Below are 12,353 nucleotides of genomic sequence, written 5' to 3'. Positions count from 1 at the left end.
GCGTACTAACCTGCAAAGCACCGATCCTTCGACACGACTGGGCGAGTGTTGAGGGCCGTCTCCGAATCAGTCACACTGTACAGTTTTTGATGCCTGTCACTTCAGCCGGACTGTAAACCAATTGGACGACAGTTCAGGCAGAGCTATAGACCCATTTCGACACCGCCTACAAATGCACACTTAGGTTTACGCATATATTAAGGTCACTTAAATACAGATTCCCTGGTGTTTTTCATGCAGGGTCTATCGCAACAACATTCTTCCAGGAAAGAAAGCATAATATTATTATCATTTTTGTGTTTTTCAGCTGAATACTTGATTTTACTTGAACTCAGCGAGATATCCAAACAGGTAAATAAGGCAAAGTAGTGTTATTCTGAGTAGATCTGCCTGAATGGGTTGAAGGCGAAGGCGGATAGAAGTGTAGGTCCAAAATTGGCGGGCATTTTTAACAGAAAAAGGCTCAAAAAGTAAACAATAATAATAAATAGCGATGAAATAAAGACATGCATTAGGTTCATTATTGAGATTGATGCAATTAATGTCAAAATGGCACTGAAAAACAATACCGGGTGTTTAAGTAGTCTTAGAATATGTCTCCGGAACAGGTTTCGGTGTGATTTTCCAGCATTTACCCCCCTTATGACCCCAAGTGCAACAGCCCAATTGCAAACAGCCCTTATTTGGGTCAAAATGACATCTGGCAGTTATGTTTTTCAATACAGAGAGTTTTTGATGGTCAAATGTCAAAATTCTGGCAGACGACTAACTTGGTCGGAGGTGCGAGAACCCAACCCCTTCAAATTTAAATTAAAGGCACTTTTCCCACAGGTATAATCTGTTTTGAGAAAGATCACAAAGTTCCGGTACAATGACACACAGATTAATTCATAAAAGTTGCCGTTGAAAGCGCCATGCGTAACAGCGTTTCGCGGTCAAGAATTAAGGTAGAAAAAGCCAAACTCGGTTACATCATACATGCAGCACTTAGACTCCATACAAGGCATGTCTTTCGATTCTAATAGGCAAAGCTGATCTACATATGGCTTTAATAAGTGAAACAAATCATCAATGGCAATATTTGTGCATCAAAGCAGGTTTTGAACTGGATTCGAACAAACTTTTTATATTTTTTTTGCCACATTTTAGGTTAAATCCATGTAGAAGCAGCAATTCTGATGTCATTTGACCCAACAAAAGGGCTCGCTTGCATGGAAAAACAACACACTTGACTTCCTGACTAAAAAAAGTCATCGTCAGACATGAGCTTTAAGTCTTTTGTCACACCTGGACCTCTGATTCCTCGGCTCGAGTTCCGTCTCGGGCAGGCTCCGGAAAGTGTCAGTCTGGCCCGGGTGCTCAATTCCGTGTAATCTGAGAAAACAAAAAAGGTTTTTTGTGCGCATTTACCCATTACGGTGCCAACTAATGTAAGTTAGATACAATTAGAGTAAGCTTTCAATAGTCTTTCTCGCTTTATTTGCTGCAAATGGTTAATTCACCACGCCGGCATCACATTGTCGGGCACACCGGCAAAGTTATCGCCACAAAGTTTGGTTTCAGAGCTGCAGTCAATGTAAAACACACAATTTTCCTAATTTTGGTGACAAAAGTGTGCCAGGATATCAAAGAAATCATTTTACAATAGATTTAATTGAAAATAACGGCGTACTAACCTGCAAAGACACCGATCCTCTCGACACGACTGGGCGAGTGTTGAGGGCCGTCTCCGAATCAGTCACACTGTACAGTTTTTGATGGCCTGTCACTTCAGCCGGACTTGTAAACCAATTGGACGACAGTTCAGGCAGAGCTATAGACCCATTTCGACACCGCCTACAAATGCACACTTAGGTTTACGCATAATATTAAGGTCACTTAAATACAGATTCCCTGGTGTTTTTCATGCAGGGTCTATCGCAACAACATTCTTCCAGGAAAGAAAGCATAATATTATTATCATTTTGTGTTTTCAGCTGAATACTTGATTTTACTTGAACTCAGCGAGATATCCAAACAGGTAAAATAAGGCAAAGTAGTGTTATTCTGAGTAGATCTGCCTGAATGGGTTGAAGGCGAAGGCGGATAGAAGTGTAGGTCCAAAATTGGCGGGCATTTTTAACAGAAAAAGGCTCAAAAAGTAAACAATAATAATAAATAGAGATGAAATAAAGACATGCATTAGGTTCATTATTGAGATTGATGCAAATTAATGTCAAAATGGCACTGAAAAACAATACCGGGTGTTTTAAGTAGTCTTAGAATATGTCTCCGGAACAGGTTTCGGTGTGATTTTCCAGCATTTACCCCCCTTATGACCCCAAGTGCAACAGCCCAATTGCAAAACAGCCCTTATTTGGGTCAAAATGACATCTGGCAGTTATGTTTTTCAATACAGAGAGTTTTTGATGGTCAAATGTCAAAATTCTGGCAGACGACTAACTTGGTCGGAGGTGCGAGAACCCAACCCCTTCAAATTAAATTAAAGGCACTTTTCCCACAGGTATAATCTGTTTTGAGAAAGATCACAAAGTTCCGGTACAATGACACACAGATTAATTCATAAAAGTTGCCGTTGAAAGCGCCATGCGTAACAGCGTTTCGCGTCAAGAATTAAGGTAGAAAAGCCAAACTCGGTTACATCATACATGCAGCACTTAGACTCCATACAAGGCATGTCTTTCGATTCTAATAGGCAAAGCTGATCTTACATATGGCTTAATAAGTGAAAAAAATCATCAATGGCAATATTTGTGCATCAAAGCAGGTTTTGAACTGGATTCGAACAAACTTTTTATATTTTTTTTGCACATTTTAGGTTAAATCCATGTAGAAGCAGCAATTCTGATGTCATTTGACCCAACAAAAGGGCTCGCTTGCATGGAAAAACAACACACTTGACTTCCTGACTAAAAAAGTCATCGTCAGACATGAGCTTTAAGTCTTTTGTCACACCTGGACCTCTGATTCCTCGGCTCGAGTTCCGTCTCGGGCAGGCTCCGGAAAGTGTCAGTCTGGCCCGGGTGCTCAATTCCGTGTAATCTGAGAAAACAAAAAAGGTTTTTTGTGCGCATTTACCCATTACGGTGCCAACTAATGTAAGTTAGATACAATTAGAGTAAGCTTTCAATAGTCTTTCTCGCTTTATTTGCTGCAAATGGTTAATTCACCACGCCGGCATCACATTGTCGGCACACCGGCAAAGTTATCGCCACAAAGTTTGGTTTCAGAGCTGCAGTCAATGTAAAACACACAATTTTCCTAATTTTGGTGACAAAAGTGTGCCAGGATATCAAAGAAATCATTTTACAATAGATTTAATTGAAAATAACGGCGTACTAACCTGCAAAGACACCGATCCTCTCGACACGACTGGGCGAGTGTTGAGGGCCGTCTCCGAATCAGTCACACTGTACAGTTTTTGATGGCCTGTCACTTCAGCCGGACTTGTAAACCAATTGGACGACAGTTCAGGCAGAGCTATAGACCCATTTCGACACCGCCTACAAATGCACACTTAGGTTTACGCATAATATTAAGGTCACTTAAATACAGATTCCCTGGTGTTTTTCATGCAGGGTCTATCGCAACAACATTCTTCCAGGAAAGAAAGCATAATATTATTATCATTTTTGTGTTTTCAGCTGAATACTTGATTTTACTTGAACTCAGCGAGATATCCAAACAGGTAAAATAAGGCAAAGTAGTGTTATTCTGAGTAGATCTGCCTGAATGGGTTGAAGGCGAAGGCGGATAGAAGTGTAGGTCCAAAATTGGCGGGCATTTTTAACAGAAAAAGGCTCAAAAAGTAAACAATAATAATAAATAGAGATGAAATAAAGACATGCATTAGGTTCATTATTGAGATTGATGCAAATTAATGTCAAAATGGCACTGAAAAACAATACCGGGTGTTTAAGTAGTCTTAGAATATGTCTCCGGAACAGGTTTCGGTGTGCTTTTCCAGCATTTACCCCCCTTATGACCCCAAGTGCAACAGCCCAATTGCAAACAGCCATTATTTGGGTCAAAATGACATCTGGCAGTTATGTTTTTCAATACAGAGAGTTTTTGATGGTCAAATGTCAAAATTCTGGCAGACGACTAACTTGGTCGGAGGTGCGAGAACCCAACCCCTTCAAATTTAAATTAAAGGCACTTTTCCCACAGGTATAATCTGTTTTGAGAAAGATCACAAAGTTCCGGTACAATGACACACAGATTAATTCATAAAAGTTGCCGTTGAAAGCGCCATGCGTAACAGCGTTTCGCGTCAAGAATTAAGGTAGAAAAGCCAAACTCGGTTACATCATACATGCAGCACTTAGACTCCATACAAGGCATGTCTTTCGATTCTAATAGGCAAAGCTGATCTTACATATGGCTTAATAAGTGAAAAAAATCATCAATGGCAATATTTGTGCATCAAAGCAGGTTTTGAACTGGATTCGAACAAACTTTTTATATTTTTTTTGCACATTTTAGGTTAAATCCATGTAGAAGCAGCAATTCTGATGTCATTTGACCCAACAAAAGGGCTCGCTTGCATGGAAAAACAACACACTTGACTTCCTGACTAAAAAAAGTCATCGTCAGACATGAGCTTTAAGTCTTTTGTCACACCTGGACCTCTGATTCCTCGGCTCGAGTTCCGTCTCGGGCAGGCTCCGGAAAGTGTCAGTCTGGCCCGGGTGCTCAATTCCGTGTAATCTGAGAAAACAAAAAGGTTTTTTGTGCGCATTTACCCATTACGGTGCCAACTAATGTAAGTTAGATACAATTAGAGTAAGCTTTCAATAGTCTTTCTCGCTTTATTTGCTGCAAATGGTTAATTCACCACGCCGGCATCACATTGTCGGGCACACCGGCAAAGTTATCGCCACAAAGTTTGGTTTCAGAGCTGCAGTCAATGTAAAACACACAATTTTCCTAATTTTGGTGACAAAAGTGTGCCAGGATATCAAAGAAATCATTTTACAATAGATTTAATTGAAAATAACGGCGTACTAACCTGCAAAGACACCGATCCTCTCGACACGACTGGGCGAGTGTTGAGGGCCGTCTCCGAATCAGTCACACTGTACAGTTTTTGATGGCCTGTCACTTCAGCCGGACTTGTAAACCAATTGGACGACAGTTCAGGCAGAGCTATAGACCCATTTCGACACCGCCTACAAATGCACACTTAGGTTTACGCATAATATTAAGGTCACTTAAATACAGATTCCCTGGTGTTTTTCATGCAGGGTCTATCGCAACAACATTCTTCCAGGAAAGAAAGCATAATATTATTATCATTTTTGTGTTTTCAGCTGAATACTTGATTTTACTTGAACTCAGCGAGATTTCCAAACAGGTAAAATAAGGCAAAGTAGTGTTATTCTGAGTAGATCTGCCTGAATGGGTTGAAGGCGAAGGCGGATAGAAGTGTAGGTCCAAAATTGGCGGGCATTTTTAACAGAAAAAGGCTCAAAAAGTAAACAATAATAATAAATAGAGATGAAATAAAGACATGCATTAGGTTCATTATTGAGATTGATGCAAATTAATGTCAAAATGGCACTGAAAAACAATACCGGGTGTTTAAGTAGTCTTAGAATATGTCTCCGGAACAGGTTTCGGTGTGATTTTCCAGCATTTACCCCCCTTATGACCCCAAGTGCAACAGCCCAATTGCAAACAGCCCTTATTTGGGTCAAAATGACATCTGGCAGTTATGTTTTTCAATACAGAGAGTTTTTGATGGTCAAATGTCAAAATTCTGGCAGACGACTAACTTGGTCGGATGTGCGAGAACCCAACCCCTTCAAATTTAAATTAAAGGCACTTTTCCCACAGGTATAATCTGTTTTGAGAAAGATCACAAAGTTCCGGTACAATGACACACAGATTAATTCATAAAAGTTGCCGTTGAAAGCGCCATGCGTAACAGCGTTTCGCGTCAAGAATTAAGGTAGAAAAGCCAAACTCGGTTACATCATACATGCAGCACTTAGACTCCATACAAGGCATGTCTTTCGATTCTAATAGGCAAAGCTGATCTTACATATGGCTTAATAAGTGAAAAAAATCATCAATGGCAATATTTGTGCATCAAAGCAGGTTTTGAACTGGATTCGAACAAACTTTTTATATTTTTTTTGCACATTTTAGGTTAAATCCATGTAGAAGCAGCAATTCTGATGTCATTTGACCCAACAAAAGGGCTCGCTTGCATGGAAAAACAACACACTTGACTTCCTGACTAAAAAAAGTCATCGTCAGACATGAGCTTTAAGTCTTTTGTCACACCTGGACCTCTGATTCCTCGGCTCGAGTTCCGTCTCGGGCAGGCTCCGGAAAGTGTCAGTCTGGCCCGGGTGCTCAATTCCGTGTAATCTGAGAAAACAAAAAAGGTTTTTTGTGCGCATTTACCCATTACGGTGCCAACTAATGTAAGTTAGATACAATTAGAGTAAGCTTTCAATAGTCTTTCTCGCTTTATTTGCTGCAAATGGTTAATTCACCACGCCGGCATCACATTGTCGGGCACACCGGCAAAGTTATCGCCACAAAGTTTGGTTTCAGAGCTGCAGTCAATGTAAAACACACAATTTTCCTAATTTTGGTGACAAAAGTGTGCCAGGATATCAAAGAAATCATTTTACAATAGATTTAATTGAAAATAACGGCGTACTAACCTGCAAAGACACCGATCCTCTCGACACGACTGGGCGAGTGTTGAGGGCCGTCTCCGAATCAGTCACACTGTACAGTTTTTGATGGCCTGTCACTTCAGCCGGACTTGTAAACCAATTGGACGACAGTTCAGGCAGAGCTATAGACCCATTTCGACACCGCCTACAAATGCACACTTAGGTTTACGCATAATATTAAGGTCACTTAAATACAGATTCCCTGGTGTTTTTCATGCAGGGTCTATCGCAACAACATTCTTCCAGGAAAGAAAGCATAATATTATTATCATTTTTGTGTTTTCAGCTGAATACTTGATTTTACTTGAACTCAGCGAGATATCCAAACAGGTAAAATAAGGCAAAGTAGTGTTATTCTGAGTAGATCTGCCTGAATGGGTTGAAGGCGAAGGCGGATAGAAGTGTAGGTCCAAAATTGGCGGGCATTTTTAACAGAAAAAGGCTCAAAAAGTAAACAATAATAATAAATAGAGATGAAATAAAGACATGCATTAGGTTCATTATTGAGATTGATGCAAATTAATGTCAAAATGGCACTGAAAAACAATACCGGGTGTTTAAGTAGTCTTAGAATATGTCTCCGGAACAGGTTTCGGTGTGATTTTCCAGCATTTACCCCCCTTATGACCCCAAGTGCAACAGCCCAATTGCAAACAGCCCTTATTTGGGTCAAAATGACATCTGGCAGTTATGTTTTTCAATACAGAGAGTTTTTGATGGTCAAATGTCAAAATTCTGGCAGACGACTAACTTGGTCGGATGTGCTTAAAGGTTACGCATGCGCAATTAATTTCCTTCTATATTACATATAAAATAGTTGAAGTTCGATATCAATTTTTACCATGATGAAGCGCATACCCACTATATCATCATACATCATTGGAAAGATTAATGCATAATCTTTAGAAAAAAATGCATGTCATTAAATTCTATACGCGCAAACTCAAAATATTTACCTTAGAATAGGCAAACCGGTTTTGACAGCTGTGCAGACAACCATTTTGGGCTCAAATAGTATGACCTACTTTCAAAGCCGGGAACCATCAACACAAAAAGTAGAGCACAAAAATGGCTTATTTTCTTATTGCTTACAAATATACCTTCAAGTTGATACCAAAACCAACCATTTGCAATGTATTTTACAAATCCTAGGCAGCATGCACTCAACAATGTGTGCTAAGTATCAAACTGACTGCATGTAACCCTAAAAACAGGAGTTCCGGTTTGGGGTTATGTGACCTTTAAGAGAACCCAACCCCTTCAAATTTAAATTAAAGGCACTTTTCCCACAGGTATAATCTGTTTTGAGAAAGATCACAAAGTTCCGGTACAATGACACACAGATTAATTCATAAAAGTTGCCGTTGAAAGCGCCATGCGTAACAGCGTTTCGCGTCAAGAATTAAGGTAGAAAAGCCAAACTCGGTTACATCATACATGCAGCACTTAGACTCCATACAAGGCATGTCTTTCGAATCTAATAGGCAAAGCTGATCTTACATATGGCTTAATAAGTGAAAAAAATCATCAATGGCAATATTTGTGCATCAAAGCAGGTTTTGAACTGGATTCGAACAAACTTTTTATATTTTTTTTGCACATTTTAGGTTAAATCCATGTAGAAGCAGCAATTCTGATGTCATTTGACCCAACAAAAGGGCTCGCTTGCATGGAAAAACAACACACTTGACTTCCTGACTAAAAAAAGTCATCGTCAGACATGAGCTTTAAGTCTTTTGTCACACCTGGACCTCTGATTCCTCGGCTCGAGTTCCGTCTCGGGCAGGCTCCGGAAAGTGTCAGTCTGGCCCGGGTGCTCAATTCCGTGTAATCTGAGAAAACAAAAAAGGTTTTTTGTGCGCATTTACCCATTACGGTGCCAACTAATGTAAGTTAGATACAATTAGAGTAAGCTTTCAATAGTCTTTCTCGCTTTATTTGCTGCAAATGGTTAATTCACCACGCCGGCATCACATTGTCGGGCACACCGGCAAAGTTATCGCCACAAAGTTTGGTTTCAGAGCTGCAGTCAATGTAAAACACACAATTTTCCTAATTTTGGTGACAAAAGTGTGCCAGGATATCAAAGAAATCATTTTACAATAGATTTAATTGAAAATAACGGCGTACTAACCTGCAAAGACACCGATCCTCTCGACACGACTGGGCGAGTGTTGAGGGCCGTCTCCGAATCAGTCACACTGTACAGTTTTTGATGGCCTGTCACTTCAGCCGGACTTGTAAACCAATTGGACGACAGTTCAGGCTGAGCTATAGACCCATTTCGACACCGCCTACAAATGCACACTTAGGTTTACGCATAATATTAAGGTCACTTAAATACAGATTCCCTGGTGTTTTTCATGCAGGGTCTATCGCAACAACATTCTTCCAGGAAAGAAAGCATAATATTATTATCATTTTTGTGTTTTCAGCTGAATACTTGATTTTACTTGAACTCAGCGAGATATCCAAACAGGTAAAATAAGGCAAAGTAGTGTTATTCTGAGTAGATCTGCCTGAATGGGTTGAAGGCGAAGGCGGATAGAAGTGTAGGTCCAAAATTGGCGGGCATTTTTAACAGAAAAAGGCTCAAAAAGTAAACAATAATAATAAATAGAGATGAAATAAAGACATGCATTAGGTTCATTATTGAGATTGATGCAAATTAATGTCAAAATGGCACTGAAAAACAATACCGGGTGTTTAAGTAGTCTTAGAATATGTCTCCGGAACAGGTTTCGGTGTGATTTTCCAGCATTTACCCCCCTTATGACCCCAAGTGCAACAGCCCAATTGCAAACAGCCCTTATTTGGGTCAAAATGACATCTGGCAGTTATGTTTTTCAATACAGAGAGTTTTTGATGGTCAAATGTCAAAATTCTGGCAGACGACTAACTTGGTCGGATGTGCTTAAAGGTTACGCATGCGCAATTAATTTCCTTCTATATTACATATAAAATAGTTGAAGTTCGATATCAATTTTTACCATGATGAAGCGCATACCCACTATATCATCATACATCATTGGAAAGATTAATGCATAATCTTTTGAAAAAAATGCATGTCATTAAATTCTATACGCGCAAACTCAAAATATTTACCTTAGAATAGGCAAACCGGTTTTGACAGCTGTGCAGACAACCATTTTGGGCTCAAATAGTATGACCTACTTTCAAAGCCGGGAACCATCAACACAAAAAGTAGAGCACAAAAATGGCTTATTTTCTTATTGCTTACAAATATACCTTCAAGTTGATACCAAAACCAACCATTTGCAATGTATTTTACAAATCCTAGGCAGCATGCACTCAACAATGTGTGCTAAGTATCAAACTGACTGCATGTAACCCTAAAAACAGGAGTTCCGGTTTGGGGTTATGTGACCTTTAAGAGAACCCAACCCCTTCAAATTTAAATTAAAGGCACTTTTCCCACAGGTATAATCTGTTTTGAGAAAGATCACAAAGTTCCGGTACAATGACACACAGATTAATTCATAAAAGTTGCCGTTGAAAGCGCCATGCGTAACAGCGTTTCGCGTCAAGAATTAAGGTAGAAAAGCCAAACTCGGTTACATCATACATGCAGCACTTAGACTCCATACAAGGCATGTCTTTCGATTCTAATAGGCAAAGCTGATCTTACATATGGCTTAATAAGTGAAAAAAATCATCAATGGCAATATTTGTGCATCAAAGCAGGTTTTGAACTGGATTCGAACAAACTTTTTATATTTTTTTTGCACATTTTAGGTTAAATCCATGTAGAAGCAGCAATTCTGATGTCATTTGACCCAACAAAAGGGCTCGCTTGCATGGAAAAACAACACACTTGACTTCCTGACTAAAAAAAGTCATCGTCAGACATGAGCTTTAAGTCTTTTGTCACACCTGGACCTCTGATTCCTCGGCTCGAGTTCCGTCTCGGGCAGGCTCCGGAAAGTGTCAGTCTGGCCCGGGTGCTCAATTCCGTGTAATCTGAGAAAACAAAAAAGGTTTTTTGTGCGCATTTACCCATTACGGTGCCAACTAATGTAAGTTAGATACAATTAGAGTAAGCTTTCAATAGTCTTTCTCGCTTTATTTGCTGCAAATGGTTAATTCACCACGCCGGCATCATATTGTCGGGCACACCGGCAAAGTTATCGCCACAAAGTTTGGTTTCAGAGCTGCAGTCAATGTAAAACACACAATTTTCCTAATGTTGGTGACAAAAGTGTGCCAGGATATCAAAGAAATCATTTTACAATAGATTTAATTGAAAATAACGGCGTACTAACCTGCAAAGACACCGATCCTCTCGACACGACTGGGCGAGTGTTGAGGGCCGTCTCCGAAACAGTCACACTGTACAGTTTTTGATGGCCTGTCACTTCAGCCGGACTTGTAAACCAATTGGACGACAGTTCAGGCAGAGCTATAGACCCATTTCGACACCGCCTACAAATGCACACTTAGGTTTACGCATAATATTAAGGTCACTTAAATACAGATTCCCTGGTGTTTTTCATGCAGGGTCTATCGCAACAACATTCTTCCAGGAAAGAAAGCATAATATTATTATCATTTTTGTGTTTTCAGCTGAATACTTGATTTTACTTGAACTCAGCGAGATATCCAAACAGGTAAAATAAGGCAAAGTAGTGTTATTCTGAGTAGATCTGCCTGAATGGGTTGAAGGCGAAGGCGGATAGAATTGTAGGTCCAAAATTGGCGGGCATTTTTAACAGAAAAAGGCTCAAAAAGTAAACATTAATAATAAATAGAGATGAAATAAAGACATGCATTAGGTTCATTATTGAGATTGATGCAAATTAATGTCAAAATGGCACTGAAAAACAATACCGGGTGTTTAAGTAGTCTTAGAATATGTCTCCGGAACAGGTTTCGGTGTGATTTTCCAGCATTTACCCCCCTTATGACCCCAAGTGCAACAGCCCAATTGCAAACAGCCCTTATTTGGGTCAAAATGACATCTGGCAGTTATGTTTTTCAATACAGAGAGTTTTTGATGGTCAAATGTCAAAATTCTGGCAGACGACTAACTTGGTCGGATGTGCTTAAAGGTTACGCATGCGCAATTAATTTCCTTCTATATTACATATAAAATAGTTGAAGTTCGATATCAATTTTTACCATGATGAAGCGCATACCCACTATATCATCATACATCATTGGAAAGATTAATGCATAATCTTTTGAAAAAAATGCATGTCATTAAATTCTATACGCGCAAACTCAAAATATTTACCTTAGAATAGGCAAACCGGTTTTGACAGCTGTGCAGACAACCATTTTGGGCTCAAATAGTATGACCTACTTTCAAAGCCGGGAACCATCAACACAAAAAGTAAAACAGGAGTTCCGGTTTGGGGTTATGTGACCTGTACTTGATAACGGTCGTAATGCACGTACTGTGTGTGTCAATTTCTCAGAGCCAATATAGAGTAGCAAATTAGCAAATGCATGTCGAATGCAATAATCTTACCTTGGTCTCCGGCGAAATGGTTTTTTCGCCCCGTTCAGATCTGGCAAGATCCTGCCCCAAAAGCTCAACCAGTTGTTGCGCGGTGGTTCGGTTCACCCGATACCGACTAACAAAGTCTATATCGCGAACCCCGGCAACCTCCAAACGGGGACGGAACTCCCGCTCTC

At 39.8% G+C, this 12,353-nt stretch overlaps 1 long non-coding RNA gene across 4 annotated transcripts; it reads right to left on the bottom strand.

Moving 5' to 3' along the window:
- Nucleotides 1-112: 112 nt before the first annotated feature.
- Nucleotides 113-11,313, bottom strand: LOC127857932 (uncharacterized). 4 transcript variants are annotated; one of them, XR_008038684.1, is made up of 11 exons: nucleotides 10,979-11,313; nucleotides 10,590-10,676; nucleotides 6,681-6,840; nucleotides 6,292-6,378; nucleotides 5,012-5,171; nucleotides 4,624-4,710; nucleotides 3,344-3,503; nucleotides 2,956-3,042; nucleotides 1,677-1,836; nucleotides 1,288-1,374; nucleotides 113-166 (listed from the first exon to the last, which is right to left on the bottom strand). It is a non-coding gene; the product is annotated as an uncharacterized LOC127857932 (long non-coding RNA). The 4 variants fall into 4 exon arrangements; XR_008038683.1 differs by lacking the exon at nucleotides 10,590-10,676 and adding an exon at nucleotides 8,441-8,527; XR_008038682.1 differs by lacking the exons at nucleotides 10,590-10,676; nucleotides 10,979-11,313 and adding exons at nucleotides 8,441-8,527; nucleotides 8,830-10,580.
- Between the last annotated feature and the right edge of the window lie 1,040 nt (nucleotides 11,314-12,353).

Source organism: Dreissena polymorpha, chromosome 14 (genome assembly GCF_020536995.1).
Source record: "Dreissena polymorpha isolate Duluth1 chromosome 14, UMN_Dpol_1.0, whole genome shotgun sequence".
NCBI lineage: Eukaryota > Metazoa > Mollusca > Bivalvia > Myida > Dreissenidae > Dreissena > Dreissena polymorpha.
The sequence above is the reverse complement of the archived record's forward strand: the minus strand, read 5'-3'. Positions and strand labels throughout refer to the sequence as shown.